The sequence below is a fragment of the Porites lutea genome, chromosome 7 (genome assembly GCF_958299795.1).
Source record: "Porites lutea chromosome 7, jaPorLute2.1, whole genome shotgun sequence".
NCBI lineage: Eukaryota > Metazoa > Cnidaria > Anthozoa > Scleractinia > Poritidae > Porites > Porites lutea.
In genome coordinates this window covers 27,780,870-27,796,846 of record NC_133207.1, presented here as the reverse complement: position 1 = coordinate 27,796,846, position 15,977 = coordinate 27,780,870, and the positions used below count along the sequence as shown (strand labels likewise).

Here is a 15,977-nt window from a genome sequence, read left to right as displayed (position 1 = left end):
ACAACAATCTCATTCGACAGCGAGCGGGCAGATGCGAACCCCTCCATTTGAAGGAATTTGCGCCTGGCATTCAACTGCTGTTGCGGAGTCGTCTCTTAACCCTTTGCGAGCGCCTAGTTCAGGAATTGGACGTGAAAGTGGACAAGAAAGAAATTAATTCTCTAGTGTTTTTTGCACTCGGTATCACGGTGCAGGGTCGCCAATTAGGTCCCGACATTGTCGCCCCCCGTCTTCCTGCCCGAAATTTAGCACCGCTGCCGATCGAGACCTTGTTTGAACGAGCCTTTGGTTTGCCACTCTCACAGTATTCCAAGATGGCTACCAGAATACAACGTTTGACAGGCGACCCTCGTTTTGCTCAAAAATTGGGCTGGTGTGCATCACCGCCACCAGTTGAGTAGGGTAGCAGGAACTTGTCGAGCAAATTGTCTCCTTCTTTTCCCTCTTCATCTTCTGTTTCCTCTTCGTTTTTCTTCTCTACCGTCTCCGCGGAGTAAGAGTAGACGGGATCTGTGACCTTTGAATGGTCCATCTCTTCGTCTTCGTTCTCTGGTTCATCGTTCAGATCGCTGTGGTCGATGGATTGTTTGGGTGAAAGCGGGGGCGTTGAGGGTATTTTAAAGTGTGCTTGGAGAAAGTGTAACATAAACTCGCACACCACTTTTGGAAGCTCGTAGCGAAAGAGAGACGGAAGACTTTCCATCGAGTGTGGCCTGGTAAGGAAGACCTCGTATCGCTGTGAAACATAACTGAATAAGTGAAGGGCATCGCTCGAACCACTTAGGTTGGTGTTCCTTTCTAGCAATTCAAGGTGTCGACCGAACGTCTCTAAGATTGGCTCAATAGAACAAGAATCATCCATGATTGATGTCTACGACAAATAAAACAAACACGTATTAGTAAGGTGCGTCTGAGTCTTACAGTAGTCAATTTCGTGCGATCCCATTATGGCGCGTCAGGCGTCACGCTCATCCGCATCGTCAACGATTGTTGATCACAGCAACTCCACACTGCGAGAGTCCCTCATTCTGCGTGGTCTTCGTTTTGCATCAACAGTCATTGGACCAAGTTTAGTCGAGGGCCGAATCGGACTCGTGGACAGAGTAAACGAGATACAGGAACGATCCATCACCAGTGCATGTGAATTCATCAACGACGCTAATCGCCTGGTCCTGAGACTCGAATCCGGTGATGAAGAAGGGCTCCAAGAAGCCTTTAGGTCTTACGTGAGAGGTTCGACGTTCATCACCTCAGCGTTGTTTGGCCATAGGACGGATCCAGTGACATTGCCTGTCAATTTCTTTGGACACTGGGCTCATGTGCAAAGCTACGATGAGGGACCAGCCACCGTTCCCTGGTTCATCGTGGCCGTTGCGTTGGCCTGGTGTCGATTCGTTGGAGAAATGTGGACGTCTCATTCCGAGAACCCTCACCTGGCGAACGAGACGAGGTGCACTTTGAGGGAACTGGGTGTTCACACCAACAACGAATCGCTTGTGAGGATACTGGAGAATGTATCGGATGACGAGCTTCGTCTGTCTATCGACCATCTCTTGAACGGGGAAGATACTCGCAATGCCCTTGATCGATCCATCCAGACAACGCTCACTTTAGTCAAACAACAAGTGGAACCCATGTTGCCAAATGATGCGGGATCAGAGATTCAGGCAATCGGTAGATCCTTCGTCCACACAATGGAAACCGTAACGACCCAGAGTGCAGAGACATCCAATGAATTGGATGAATATGTTGGAATAGAATTGATCGGACCATTTCGATTGATGGCGCGCATGTCTCTGAGACCTGATCTTGGAACGGAAGAAACACACGTTGCGGCTTTGGAGCAACTCCACCATCGAATCATGCAGGAAATGAAACGTTCGGTAGACGCGTCGCGCGCTGCTGGAGAAACAAACAAGCTAGTGGCACGTCATCGCGAATATGTTTGGGGAGGAAATGTCAACATGCATCCGGCGGTAGTTGACCGAATGGAAGTGCCATCGAATGATGGAGCATCAACCTACCACCCCTCGACACTGGGTGGATCATTGAACGCTGATCGAGATTTAGACTTTGGTGATTACGAAGAAAATGAGCAAGAGGAAGAACAAGAAGAAGAAGAAGAAGAGGAAGAGGAAGAAGCAAGTAAAATGGAGGAAGAAGAGGGTGACCGAGACAACGATCAGGCAATCGATAGGGCAATCCAAGAAAGGCAGCGAATGAATATCACTGAACGGGTGTTCGGGCTTGTACCAGTCTCAGGAGAGCAGACGCCACTGGCGTTTGACGAAGATTCTACATCCACGTATGCACCGTCCTCCCTGGGAGGGCTCTCAAAACCTTGGTCCCGAGGAGCACCATCGATAGCCAGTGACCGGTCATTCTTGGTACCTGTTGCCGACGCCATCACAGAGCGCTCAAGAGACTCGGGACCCGTCATGATTCCCGCAGAACGAACGCTCAATTTGATGGACGAGAAAGAATCAGAATATGCGCCTTCAGTTTTGAGTGGTTTCAGCATGGCACAAAGAACCAGGTCGGCCGTAGGTAGGTTGGATCGTGCTCCATCTGTCAGGTCCGATGTGTTACCAGACGCACCTCTTTTGCCGCTCTCAGACGAGGAAAGAATGGAAGATCCCATGGATTCGGTGATATTGCAACTTTCTGCAGAGATGACGGAACAGTGGGCAGCCAATGCATCGGCATCGACGACCGAAGACGAAATGATCATTCGGGAAGGATCAACGGTCGCTTCATTGATGAATGACAATGAAACTTTAAGCCAGCAAATGTCCTCTCATCGCGCCGGTGAAGAGGATCTGGTCTTGAAACTGACTCAGGCTCATTCCGAACTGGGACATGCCAGTGCAGCGCTAGTTGCGAAAAACAAAGACATAGCTAGGCTAAACGAGACGATCGAGACCGAAAGAGAAAAGCACGACCGCGATGTAGAGCAGCTTCAAAGGGACTTGGAATCACAATCAAAAGTCGAAAAAGAGCTGAAATTGCAACTCAACGCCTTGTATGCTCGTGCCGCGGAGACCACACAGTACGTGGATACGATACAAAGAGAAAGCGCCGAAACCATGAAACATCTGAATCAGGAACTGAATGCAAAGTCGCAAGATTGCCAAACTATGCGACGAGAAGCAAGAGAACTCACCGAGGCCGTGGACAGAACGAGAACCGAGTTGGACTCTGTGGTACACGAGCTGCATGCGACCCGCCAACAGAATCAAGCGGCGGTGGCCGAACGAGATCGATTGCAGGCTAGAGTGATGCAAATGACAGAAGAAGAATCCAGACGCGATGCAACGATCACCGAGATGGGCGCCACTGTTGGTCAACTCATGGAAAACAAACAAGCGCTGGAGTTGCAAGTCAAGGTTTCCAATGAAGAGAAAAACCGACTGCAGGGTCGTCTGGAAGAACTCCAACAGACAAGAGAAATGGAGATGGAAAGAGCCAGGAGCACGTTGGAAGAACTGTCGAGGCGTAACAACGATCTAGAGGACAGTCTTCGAAATACGCTGACTCGAACGGCTGCCCTGGAACGCACCGTTGCCGCGGATAGAGAAGGTCAACAGGTTCAAGCGCAAGAGAAGGACAGAGAACTTTTGAGGGCAGAAGAAGCTCGTCAACAACTCGAGACGGCCTTGCAAGAGGCGCGGATAGAAGCGAATGAAACCCAACGAGTCTACGAACAATTGCAATCGTCAATTCTGGAGTTACGTCAGGTAGTCGGACTGATCGACGAAAATGCCCCGGCCACTTCGTCGATGCTTTCCGATCAAATAAAACAAGTGACTACGACCGTAAAACAGCAAAGAGACCACAGAGATGAGGCAATCGGTGCAATCCGTAGACTTGCCGACCGGTTAAGGGTGGAAAATGGGGATACCACTCTTATCAGTGAAGTAGTTGGAAAAGTGATATCAAAGATCGACGACCAATTCCGAGAAGCAACAGAGACACATCGTGGTCTTGTGGCCCTGGTGAACAGACCAGGTGCGACTAGCGAAGAGAGCACCGTCGCAAGCACGTCTTTGTCACAGCTGGTTCGTTTGGCCCAGGCTCGTGTTTCGGAAGTAGAAGAAAGAGCCGAGGATGCGACCCGTGCCCTTTGGGAGGTGGCCAGAATCACAGGAACGAGAGAAGAGGCTGAAGTTTCCAGCCAAGAAGTCATCGATCGTGTCACTCGAACGAATGACGAGAAAATGGCGATGCAGCGAGGATTGCAAGAAATAGCGGAAGTCACAGTGGCAACTCCGCCATTGGACCTGATCCGATTGGCGCAGGCAAAATTTAGGGCGCTTTCACAATTAGAAAAGGCGTATTCGGAAGAAGTGCTATCATTGCGACGTCGCAGCGACCTTTTACAGGAGTCTCTTGATAAAGCACAGCTCGACTACGAGCGCGAGAAAGCCAGTAGGCAACGGGAAATCCACAATTTGAGAGAACAGCTCAATCAGCTAGGAACACAACAGTTGGAGAGGTTACGGGAAGCAACTCGCGACCACGAAGAGCGACAGGACCTCGACAAGTGTCGCGCACTGCTAGAAAATGCAACCAGGGATCTCAATAGTATCACGGTGCAAAAACGTCTGGTAGAGCAAAAGTTAGCCCAGAGCGAGGTTGAATGGGAACGGCAATTGACCGAAGTCAATACGGCTTCTGCGCTGGTGGAGGAACAAATCAAGGCTCTGAAGCAGCGAATACGCGAACTCGAACAGGCCTCCAGAGATCGAGATGTAACGGAGGTGACTGCAAGAACAGACAGTGAGGCTCGAGAGACAGCGCTGCGACAAGAGGTGATACAATGTCAGGAACGTTTGGAATTGATGCAACAAAAACTTGATCGAACGACAGTGGAATACAGTCGTTTCCAAGAAGAAGTAGAACGGGAACGAGCTCAGTGGCAAGGGCAAGTAGAAACTTTTAATGGACAACTGGCCGAAGCAGCTCCTGGAGAAGCGGTAAAACTGCGCCTGGAACGCGATCAGTTAAAGCGCGAACTGCTAGATTTAAACGCTCGGTTAAACCATCTGGAACAAACCCGAACGGAGCGGGATCGACTGGAAGCTGTCAACGAACAGCTAAAGGTGCGTTTGGAGGAATGCGAACGGCATCGTAGCTTCAAGGATGATCTCGTTTTAGAATTGAAACATCAAGTCGCGACCTTAGAGCAAAGAATACGCGAGGCCGATCGTATCGCGGAGCCGGAATTTCAAGAGGACGACATTCCAGGGTTACCTTCGTCGTCACCAGAATGGCAGCCAGGAAAATCTGAGCTCGATCAGAAGTTACAACATCTGGGAGAACAGATAGCGAATCGGGAGTTGGAACTGTTAGTTCTCGACGATAAAGTGGAACAATACAGAAGTCAGCTAGCCGATATCTTAGATCAGATCGAGAATGCCGAGGTGACCTTGACCGAATTGAGGGATAAGATCGAGTTCATTTACCCCCAAGATTTACCTCCTTCGCTTAGCGACGACGTTTCCATTGACAATGAAACACCACCGGTGTCGCCCGTGTCTCGGTTTCCGATAGTAAACTTGGCCGAATGGAAGGAACGCTTTCCCTCCGTCAAACCGTCGTATCATGGTGCCAAGCGATGGGTGTTGGCACTGGGCGAGTTGGAAGGGAATAACAAAACGTGTAACCTGGGTTTACTTGACAATTTAATCGATCCTCGAAAAAGATTCGTCTACCAGGAAGACTTAAAATTTATCCTGCGAGAGACTCTAGCATTTGTAGTTCACTGGGGAGGTGGCAGTCTTGAACGACGAAGACAGCGCAACAAAGCTTTGCGAGGGTTGGATAATCTACAGCGTATCGCATTGCAAGCCAAAAGGCACGGTAACGATGACGCCTTTCGATTGGCCATCGTGTGTGAGCTGGTTCTCTTAGACGGTGACGACATTGCCTACGAAGGCGCCGTCTTGCAAAGATACTGCGAGCTCGTGTTGGAACTTGCAATGGCTGTGACATTCCGTTGGCGCAGTTCTGATGCGCAACAAAGGCAGCGGCTGATCTTCACAGAACGCGATCTTCCCGTCAACGATTCTACGGCCATCGTCGTTCGATTCGCGGATTCAGTTTTTCAGACCTTTGACAGAACCATGCTCATTCAAACACTATTACCGACCTTGGTGCAAGCAAGGCAAGGGATACCCGTCGATGTGCCAGTGGTAGCCTCGAGTCCACGAGCGTGGGTTCCTCGACAAAGCCTTTGGTGCGAGTTTGAGGATGAGGTACCCATCTCTGCACCAACGTTCTGGGTCGAAGAACAACTCGACAAAGCGGCAATGCTAGTGCCGGGATTGGTGCATGTTTTAAGGGATCAGACGATCGACCGGATGGAAGAAAACCGCACATATGTGCAACTCGCGAGACTCGACCACAACCACGGCGACCGAGAAGATTGCATACTTTTGGTCGGACAGCGAGATTCGTGGGTCGTTGTGGATCCCCTGTCGGCCGAGGAAGAGGACAATCCCCAGTCCAAAGGGTTGCTACTTATCGGGGTCATCAGAGCACCACAGGGGGTCACTTGCCACATCGACAGAGGCTTTGCACTCATGACATGGATTCGAGAGGTGTTCGTTCACGGCATGTCCCTACAAGGTGTGACTTTCCAAGGAGAATCTGATAAAATTAGATGCACCTTAGAGCATCACTTCAAGTGCATCTTTCACTAACGAAGAAAACAAAAGAAGGCTATGATACCTTCCTCGGCCCGTAGAGAAGGAGAAAAAAAAAAGAAAAATAAACGACAAAGATAACCAACATGTAAACCAAAAAATTAACCCCTTTATTATCGGCGACTTCAACAAGCGACGAATGCGGTCATGAGTGCCACCACATTATTGACCGTATCGTTTCTCAGAGTGTACTTTCAAGGACCTACGACCCATTGGGGAATACAATGCGTCGACTTCGATCAAACGGTGGATCGAAGACAATCAGTGACATTTGATCAAACCTACCCACTACCAAAACTCGTCTGTGCATCATCCAATCGGCGATGTTATGCAAGCGATGTGTCCCATGCCATCGTGGCGGGGACAATAATCGTAGACGGTCGTCGCATCCCATTGCGATACTGGCCTTCCGTCGACAGCATTCCCGGGGACGGACGGTGGCCGTTCTGTTTCGGGAAAGATGGTGCTCGTTACAGAGGTGTTAACGTCACGGCAACGTGCGGCCGCCACTCTGAATGTCTAGACGTTTGTTTTGCAGACGACGACATCTCACCTCCAATGGTCGTGTGGTGTCACAATTCTACGGTGAAAACGCCGGTGCAATGGGAGAGAGGTACCCAAGATACAGGAGGCAAGCCGTGGGCGAATGGACCCCCTCGAAACGAAAGCATGGATGTGATCGAATTAGACTCACCACTGTTGATCAATCGTGCATCTGGTACCAACGTGATTGCACGACATGCGAGTCAGTGGATCGTACGTCGGAACGAAGGGATCTGTCTCGCTCCAGTGAAGTGGTCGGATGGATCTTGCCACGTTTTAGTCCACGGGATATGTTACCAATACGATGGCGAGGCCAGTGTCCGATGCGTGGATCTCGTTCCCTTTCCACCTGGATCGATTGTGGCATTGACTTGGCGTCCTCGGTTGGTGAGAACGTCGTTGCAGCCTCTAGAAGTTGACACGACCGACATCTACTGTCTAGAATTGAGCAATCACGATCCGGCAAGGTTCTTGGCATGCTTGGAGAAACTTTGTCTTCTCGCAAGAAGGGGAATGGCATCTCTGTCGCCCTTCGTCTTTTACGGTCGACCTTCGACGGTTTTCATTCACGTTGCACCTACTAGGCGACACGGCAACGAACAAAGATGGGACTTTACAGGATGGGTTGGCGTCGCCATCACCTTTGCTTTGGGACTGATTGCTTGGGAAGTGATATCCATTGCAGCTTTGCACATTTCCTCGCAGGTGTGTTTTGTCGACCGGTGTATCACAGTGGTAGTCCGAGAATTAGGGTTGAATTATTAAACAGTCGCTAGCCACCCGACTTTGTATGCGAGGACCATTGAAAGATGTCTCACTCCAGATACCAGTCGGTACCGACTCATCCCTGTAACACGGACGATTCGTGTCAAGAAGTGGACGAGGGACCCCTAAAGTGGCCCGATCGAATCTGTGGGTCATGTCCGTTGGTCACCTTTTTTGCACTGATGCTGGTAGCAGTCTCGCTGGCGATTACATTGTCATTATCTCTGTCCAAGACTCCCGGTATCTTCATCGAGAATACAATCTACAGCGCGACATGCATCGAGAATCTTTGCCTCTTTGGGTTTTCAGACTACCCTCGTGACATCCCTTGCACGGAAGACCGACATTGTGCCACCTTTTACGATCCGTGTGCGTCTAATCCTTGCAGCGCCGAAGGAACGGAAGAATGCGTTCGTGGTCCAAAGGGTGGTTATGCCTGCATCTGCAAGGACAGATACGGGGGTCCGCTCTGTGAAAATAAAATACACCCGTGCGATTACGAAAACCCGTGCTTTGGTCAAGCGACTTGCGTGAAGCATCCAGTTGACCAAGAACGGTTTTCGTGCAGCTGTCAGTTGGGCTGGATGGGAACACGGTGCGAATACAGATCACAAGACGGTGATACTTGCACGACTAGAGGCCATTGTAACAACAATGGTCAGTGTCTAAAACGTAGCTCGCGAAGGACGTGTCATTGCTCGTTTGGTTATCACGGTGTCCATTGCCGACACACCGTCGACATGGACGACTGCCTAGTTCGACCTTGCAAGGAAGGCGGACAGTGTATCAACCATCAAGACGGTTACAATTGTTTCTGCAAGTTCGGACGCGCTGGGAAGCAGTGCCATAACGTGATCGATTTTGTCGATTGCAGTAATCATTGCCTCAATGGAGGAAGGTGCGACTCTGATCTCACAGGGTCACCCGTCTGTAGGTGTCAAAAAGGCTACGGGGGAGACTTTTGTACCGTTCGCGACGTCTCCAAGTACCGGCGCTACAAAGGTGGAACGATCTGTAAAAGTCAGAGCAAGGGGTGGCTACAGTTTCGCTCTTTGGTAGGGCGATGGTTTTTGATGGCCCTCAAAAATAACACGTATAATCCACCAGATGCCTGCGTACAGTTATCGTTCGTCGACGAAGCCAAAGATCTCAAAAACGTCCGACCTAGAAACGGTTCTCTCGCCATCCGGTATATGGCAAAACGAAACGACACGTCCTCTCATCACAAGATAGAGAAGGTAACGATCGACGAAACACGGTCCATCGTGTATCCTCTGGAAGGAGGCGGAGGAGGAGCAGGAGAACCAGCAAATGGCACCGTTGGACTCATGATAACAGGACGTTTGGTACGACTGTACGCGTTTCCGTTAACGAACTTGGCGACTCATGACGAGCAGACGATCGGTTTTGGTGTGGTTTATTCCTCTGAAAACTTCTTAGTCCTCCATTCATGCATTCAAGATAAAACGCACGGTCATTTTGATTCGCTCTTAGTTCTGGGAAGGGAAAAAGACGACACCGTAAAACTTGCCATCGTCTTGCAAGAAGTCTACAAAGAGCTGCCATATGTTGCCGGAAACATGGTTATGGTGGAAAGGGATGAGGACTGTAAGGACTAGGAGTGGTTTTTTTTTTGGGTACATTTTTAATGAACAAAAAATCTTTGTAGATTAAATTAAAGCATCAATGATTATTGTCAAATGTTGCCTACAGTTATAACGTTGCAATGTCCAGCGATGAAGTCCCTTCAAGTTTGCTAGACATCGTTGGGCCTACTTGAATCGTACAATATTTTCAGACCCCAAGGTTCGCTCAATATGCGAGAGTTACGCCAAACAGCGAGAAACTGGTTCAACATCTTAAATTGGTCGATTGCATCCCTCATGGGCATTTTAGGTAATCGCCTAGAGACGAAAAATCTCGCACTACCATTTGACTCCATCATTTCCAAGTAGTCGCGATTGAGCTCCACAGTCATGTTCAGTGTTTCTTCCACCCGTCGTCGTAACCCCCGGTATGCATTGCTTCGATTCCTGGCTGTCATGGGCACGATCCATTCAAGATAATCATAGTCGTGAAATTCGTTGGCATTATGGACACGAAAGGGTACTCCTATCCGCAGTCTCTGCACTTGACCACCCGCCTCCTTCACCCACGCCTTCAATTCATCCGCAAGAGACAATATGCGTTGGACATGGATGGGCGTCGTCGTGTCTAGGGTCCACTGACACTGATACGTTATTGTAGTGTCCGTATTCCCATCGTCCCCCGTTTCTATTATTCTGGCTCTTGCGGGAGGATCGAGCCATTGGCAAAATGTTTCGAAGTTACCAGGGCCCAAGCCATAAACATCTACAAGTACTTGTACGGGCAACATGGTTGACACACACAACAAAAATGACCGCAAGATACAGGGCTTTTGGGTATAGATAACGTTTAATACAAAAATCAATTATCGTCGCTCAGTCTTGCTTTCTTGGCGCTCGGTTCTTCTCTGTCCGAGTTCTTCTGGTTACCCTGGCATTCTCCCTCGAATTCACGCGTCTCCTCTGTGGCCTCCTGGTCTTCGAACCAGTTGATTACATCGGCCCTCTCATTTTCGGGTAGATTCAAACACTCTAGATACTCGTGTATGTTGCTCGTCGACAGCACCTCGTTGTTCTTAAACGCGTTGATACGCAGTGCCTCCACGTACCCATTGATCTTGACGTCGTACTCTGGTTCTTGTTCACCCGTGTTGTCACTGACTATGCGAAAGATGCGTATGGTCTCTGCCTTTAGCAGGGTGTTGAACGGCTGTTGTAAATCTAAGGTCATGCGGGTAACTTTGAAATCTTCCTTTGGTTTCTCCAAGGCGCCGAGGGATACGACGGCCGAGACCAACGTCCGCGGCAACGGCCCTTTGGTTCTTTCAAAACGATGGTCAAACAACTTCTTCACTTGATCCTCTGTTAGGATGCATTTGCGGTTGTTGGTACAAAACACTCGGTCGTCTTTGGTGAATGTCAAGGACTTGGACTCCAGCACTGGCAAGAACAGGTAGTGATGAAACTGGCCGCTCTCTCGAAGAGTCTCCATGATCTTGTTCCACTTTGTTTTCGTACGCTCGTCTGCTCCGGCGACGTCTAATACTTCTTCGGTGCTTTCTTCAGTTGAAGAGAGAAAGGTGGGCCATCTGGAAAGAACCATCTTGGTTGTCATTTTCCACTTGTCACCAGATATGATCGTTCCATCACCCCACCATGCCGAACAGGGAAACAGCGTCTCGACCAGTCGCTGGTACACAGAAATGGTCGCGTCTCCAGGTTTCACGTCTCCCGATTCGAACCGACAACTCTGTGGGTTGTTCATCTGATGGTGGATGATGCAAATCAAAGCCAGATACGTGACCAATTCGCTCTTGATCATCTCGAGGACGAGCACAAAAGGTAAAACCGCCCGATGATCCAGTTTCGTCCTCGTGAAGAGTTGAAAGTGGGCAACCTTTTTCTTGGGCGCGGCATCCTTGCTTCCTGTGTTGTACACCAGGTCAAAACTGCCAGTGGCGTACGTCTTAGATTTCTCGTAAGGTGTTAGACCACGCATTTGCATCCTTTCAATTTGGTACTCTTGATTGTCCTTCAAGATACGGTCGCGTTCTTCCAGCTCATCTTCATCTTGCAATGCAAGCGTGCCTCCGACACTGAGGAACGACGGACATGCCAGGCCCACGCGTCGGTAAAACTTGACAGATTTTCCCTTGCGAAATTTCGTCAAGCGGCATACTCGTCCTGTCAAGATATTGCTTTCGTTGAACAGTTTTCCAAAACCGTAGTCAAAGAGAGGATAAGTCACCGACGAGCCGTCTGGTCTGGGTTCATACTCCGTTTTCCGGATCTTTTGGACAAATAGGGGACTCAATGAGATATCGTCCGTCCCACTGAGGTGATTGGCATCCACGTCTAGCAATTCCCTGAGCTTTTGGTTCGACAGGTTTTCGAAACGGTCGTTGGTGCTGAGCTCGTAATACCCAATATTTTTGCGAATCGTTTGGACGACCATGTCGCTGTTCATGACCTCATTGACCACTTCGTGGAGAGTAGCCCCTTTGATCGTTTCGGGCAACTGCTCCTTGGCCACTTTGGCGCTACTCTGTCGCATGTACGCATTTGTGTAGACACTCTTGTCGTACCGGTAGTTAGTTTGAGTACCGTCGGTTGGCACCATAATGACACAGGAAAAGTACAAGGGATGTACCCCCAATTGCGCTGCCACTCCATCGCCGAGATCCCAACAGAGACTCAAAGCTTGCCGCTGGGCCAATTCGTCGGCAAAGTATCTTCCACCGTGGTTCTTGTCGGTCATTACGTAATCGATGTTGTCAGACCCCTCGATCACGGCCAATGGATTCCCCGGGTGTTCGCGAATGACGGGCGGCGTCAGTTCATCGTTGCGTTTTCCTCCATGAGCGCTTTTCCAATCGTCCATCTTCTTCACAAAGGAATGGTCTTTGCTGATAGTTATCCCAGGAAGGTAAGGTTTGACTCCTGGATTCAACGGACAGTAACGTGAAAAGAACTCGCTTCGAAAACATTGATCGGAAGAGGCAGCCATAGCGGTGATTCAATCTCGTCTCGCTGGGAATTATTACTAATTCAACAAAGTATCAACTTTTATAAGTGCGAGCTAGATTTCATCAATACTGCGATTTAACCAACGATGAGTGGAGACGGTGACGGCATGCCGGAACGCTGGATCGAGCAACACGCAGGTTGTGCATGCTCTCGATTTACAGATTTTAGTGTCGCTTGTGGCAAGGAGTTGGTATCCGGGATCGAACACGTCGTTCGAAGAGCCTTACCAGCTTCGACTGGCGTGCCGACCGTGGTATGGATAGACAATGGCGACACCGATGGATCCGTCGCATGCGAGGCCGAGTCCGGAAGCGAAGTCATCTACCTAGCCAAAGCTTCCTGTGTCACTTGGACGACCACTCTGTTGGCTTACGTACACGCGTTGTCGCACGTTTTGTGTAGAATGATATGTAACTTTCTTTACGCAGAGGACGATTCTGGCCAGCAGGAGAAGGACCCACGCCATGGCGTGGATTGGAGACGAGCCGTGGACTGGATCGAAGGCCATCTTGTCGGTAATGCAAATTATCTAGGTGGGGAACACGGTGCCTGTATTCGTGCATCGATTATGGAACTGAAAAAAATGCCAACTCGTATCGAGACGATGTTGTCTGCACCCGCATTTTTGATGGAGGCTCAAGCCAAATGTAATCGCTACGATCTGTTCCTCGTTCACACCACGCAAATTACCACCATGGACCGACGCCAAGCGGTCAATCGAGGCGACGTGAGGTGGAGCTACCAGGATGAGTTTGAGGCGGTCGACACCTCCATGAAACCGAACGGCACTGTAGAGAAAGGATCGCTCGTGGAGTTGGCACTAGAGCTGAAACGCGATCACGATCCCGACTGCAAATGTAATAGTCATTACACGTATTCTTTATTGGAGGTCAAGTGTCTAGTCGAACGCCTTGTGAGAGAAATCTTGCCGCTCAAACTGCCGGTAGTGATCGAGGATCCACCAAGGGTGAGATGCATCGTGTCATCCAAGCCTACCAAGAGTTACGTGGACAAGAGAGACGTCTTCTGCGTGAACGTAAACCGTATCGAGACTTTTGCAGAGGCCGTGCGTGTGGTGATTCGTGAGTGGGCACGACGGTTTGTCGTCTCGAGGTTTGACGTACGTGCGGACGTAATGTCCTCTGGTTGCTATCGAAGGGCCGTTGCTGGTTTCGCTTCTCTGCTCATCGATTCATTTCCCTGTGATGGGCTATTGAATAAGTGGTTCGCCAGTGAGGAGTGCTTGCGTTTGGCGCTCGTACCAGCACCTCTTTGGATCGACGGGATGGTGCCATTGATGCGACTGAGTCGAGAGGGAGCAGCGAAAGTCTTGATACATCGGACATTCGACGAGGTAGTGGCGCATGATCTAGATAAGTCTCGACATGACATTTTGTCTGCCAGAGAGGCTGCCATGCATTCCGACATAGAGGAAACGATGGACATGGACGAAATCACAGATTACATGTTGGCTAGAGCCACCAAGACCACCGAATCCATCGTGTCGATGATGCACAAGTTTCGTTTAGAGAGCAAATGTCTGGGCATTGCCATCGACTTTTCAGTATCCGGAAATGACACGGTGGCAAAAATCAAACACGATGCAATTCTAAAGATGACCCGCAATTGTAAAGCCTTGTACAACCCTTCCCTGTACAACGTCACTTTCGATGGAAATTACTTGTACGATTCCGAGGTTGCTGCTGATATTATCAAGACGTGTCGCACGATCAAGGTGGAGCCAATTTTATTGAACAAGAAAGTGATGAAAGGGTGGTCTTCCGCGGCTTACGAACCTGTGTTCGTTACGAGTATGACAAGCGCCCGAGAACTGTTGGAAAAACTGAACGTTTCAACCCCAGAATTGGCCTGCCTCGTTGTTAATCGAACGCACAAGGTCTCCGGAGATCAGCCCTTCGATGTCACGGGAGAATTACGAGTGTTTTCGGCAGGCTATGCATTGATTGTGGCCATTCTCGAAGTCGATAACTTAGTCATCCGTGACAACATTTTCGTGGACGAACAAGACCTCCACAAACCGTTGGAAGAGCATCTAAGTCGTTGGCGACTAACGTATGGGATAGCAGGCGAGGTGGACTGCGAGGGGACCGTACTGAACGCTACCGATAGTTTAGAGGAGAGGTTCAATCAAAACCTGTCCCTCCTCGACGACGATGGCCCATTGCGCATCACCAACCGAGAAAGGATGACTAAGAATGACGTTACACTGCACAGGATAGGGGTAAAGGATTCCAAGGGAAAGCGATTGGGAACCATAAAAATCAGAGGATACCAAGCCATTGGAGGGGGGATTAAAGCATTTTGCAATTTTGTTAAGGTGTCACCGCACACTGTGCAAATGATGACGGCTGACGGGCGTACCGTCTCCAACAATTCTCGAATCTATGAGCTCTTTCTTGATAACGAACCCTTGGAACTAGTTTTTACCCGTAGGGAACCACCGACACGAGAAAGCCGAAAACGACTGCGACCCACCAAAGTCGACCATCATGGATCGACGAGAACACATCGCCAAGGAAAATTTGCTCACCCGAGACCAAGCGACGACGTCTTCTTCGTGTCTTCAGACTCTGAAGAGGAAGAAGGTGACGCCTAACACCGAGTCTCGACATGTTCCGGCAGAATATGTCTCTCTCTTTGAAGGAAACATGGATTGCCTGAAGGAAGACAGAGACAGTCGTCTAGATCCCTACAGAACCGTCTTGATTGGAATCAACCAATTGCTAGTAGACGTGGCAGACTACATCGAGGAAAAACGCATCTCACAGACCCAACCTACTAGACAGATAGTCTTTCGATTGATGTAATGAACGACAACCACAAAGGGTCGAAATACAAATAATGTATTGAAGTTTAGATGGTGACATTCTTTTTTGTTTTCTGACATCAAGGGGTTAGTTCATTAAGATGCTAGGTCGAAGACATCTCATGGAATTACTGAAGAAAAAAACCCCGATGCAAAGGTGTCGAGAATGGGTAGATTCCATGGCCGATCAATCATTGCCATTGACGAACCGAGAAAAGTTGACTAGACGAGACAATACGCTATGCAGGATCAACGTGAAGGACTCAAAGGGAAGGCCTCTCGGGACATTGAAAATCAGAGGACATCATGCCCTCGGAAGAGGGATCGCAAAAATTTGCAATTTCGTTAAGGCTTCACCACACCACGTACAGTTGATGACCGTTGATGGGCGTGTCGCATCTCACTCTTCTCGCCTCTATGAACTCTTCCCTGATTGCGAACCCTTCGAACTAATTTTAATCTCAAGAAAACCATCGAATCGAGAAAACTTAAGACGACTGCAACCATCGAAGGTCGTTAGAC

General features: G+C 49.4%; 1 protein-coding gene across 1 annotated transcript in view; it reads left to right on the top strand.

Moving 5' to 3' along the window:
• Positions 1 to 15,977, top strand: part of LOC140944712 (lactadherin-like) — a 228,011-nt gene that overhangs the window by 143,032 nt on the left and 69,002 nt on the right. The window lies entirely within an intron of this gene.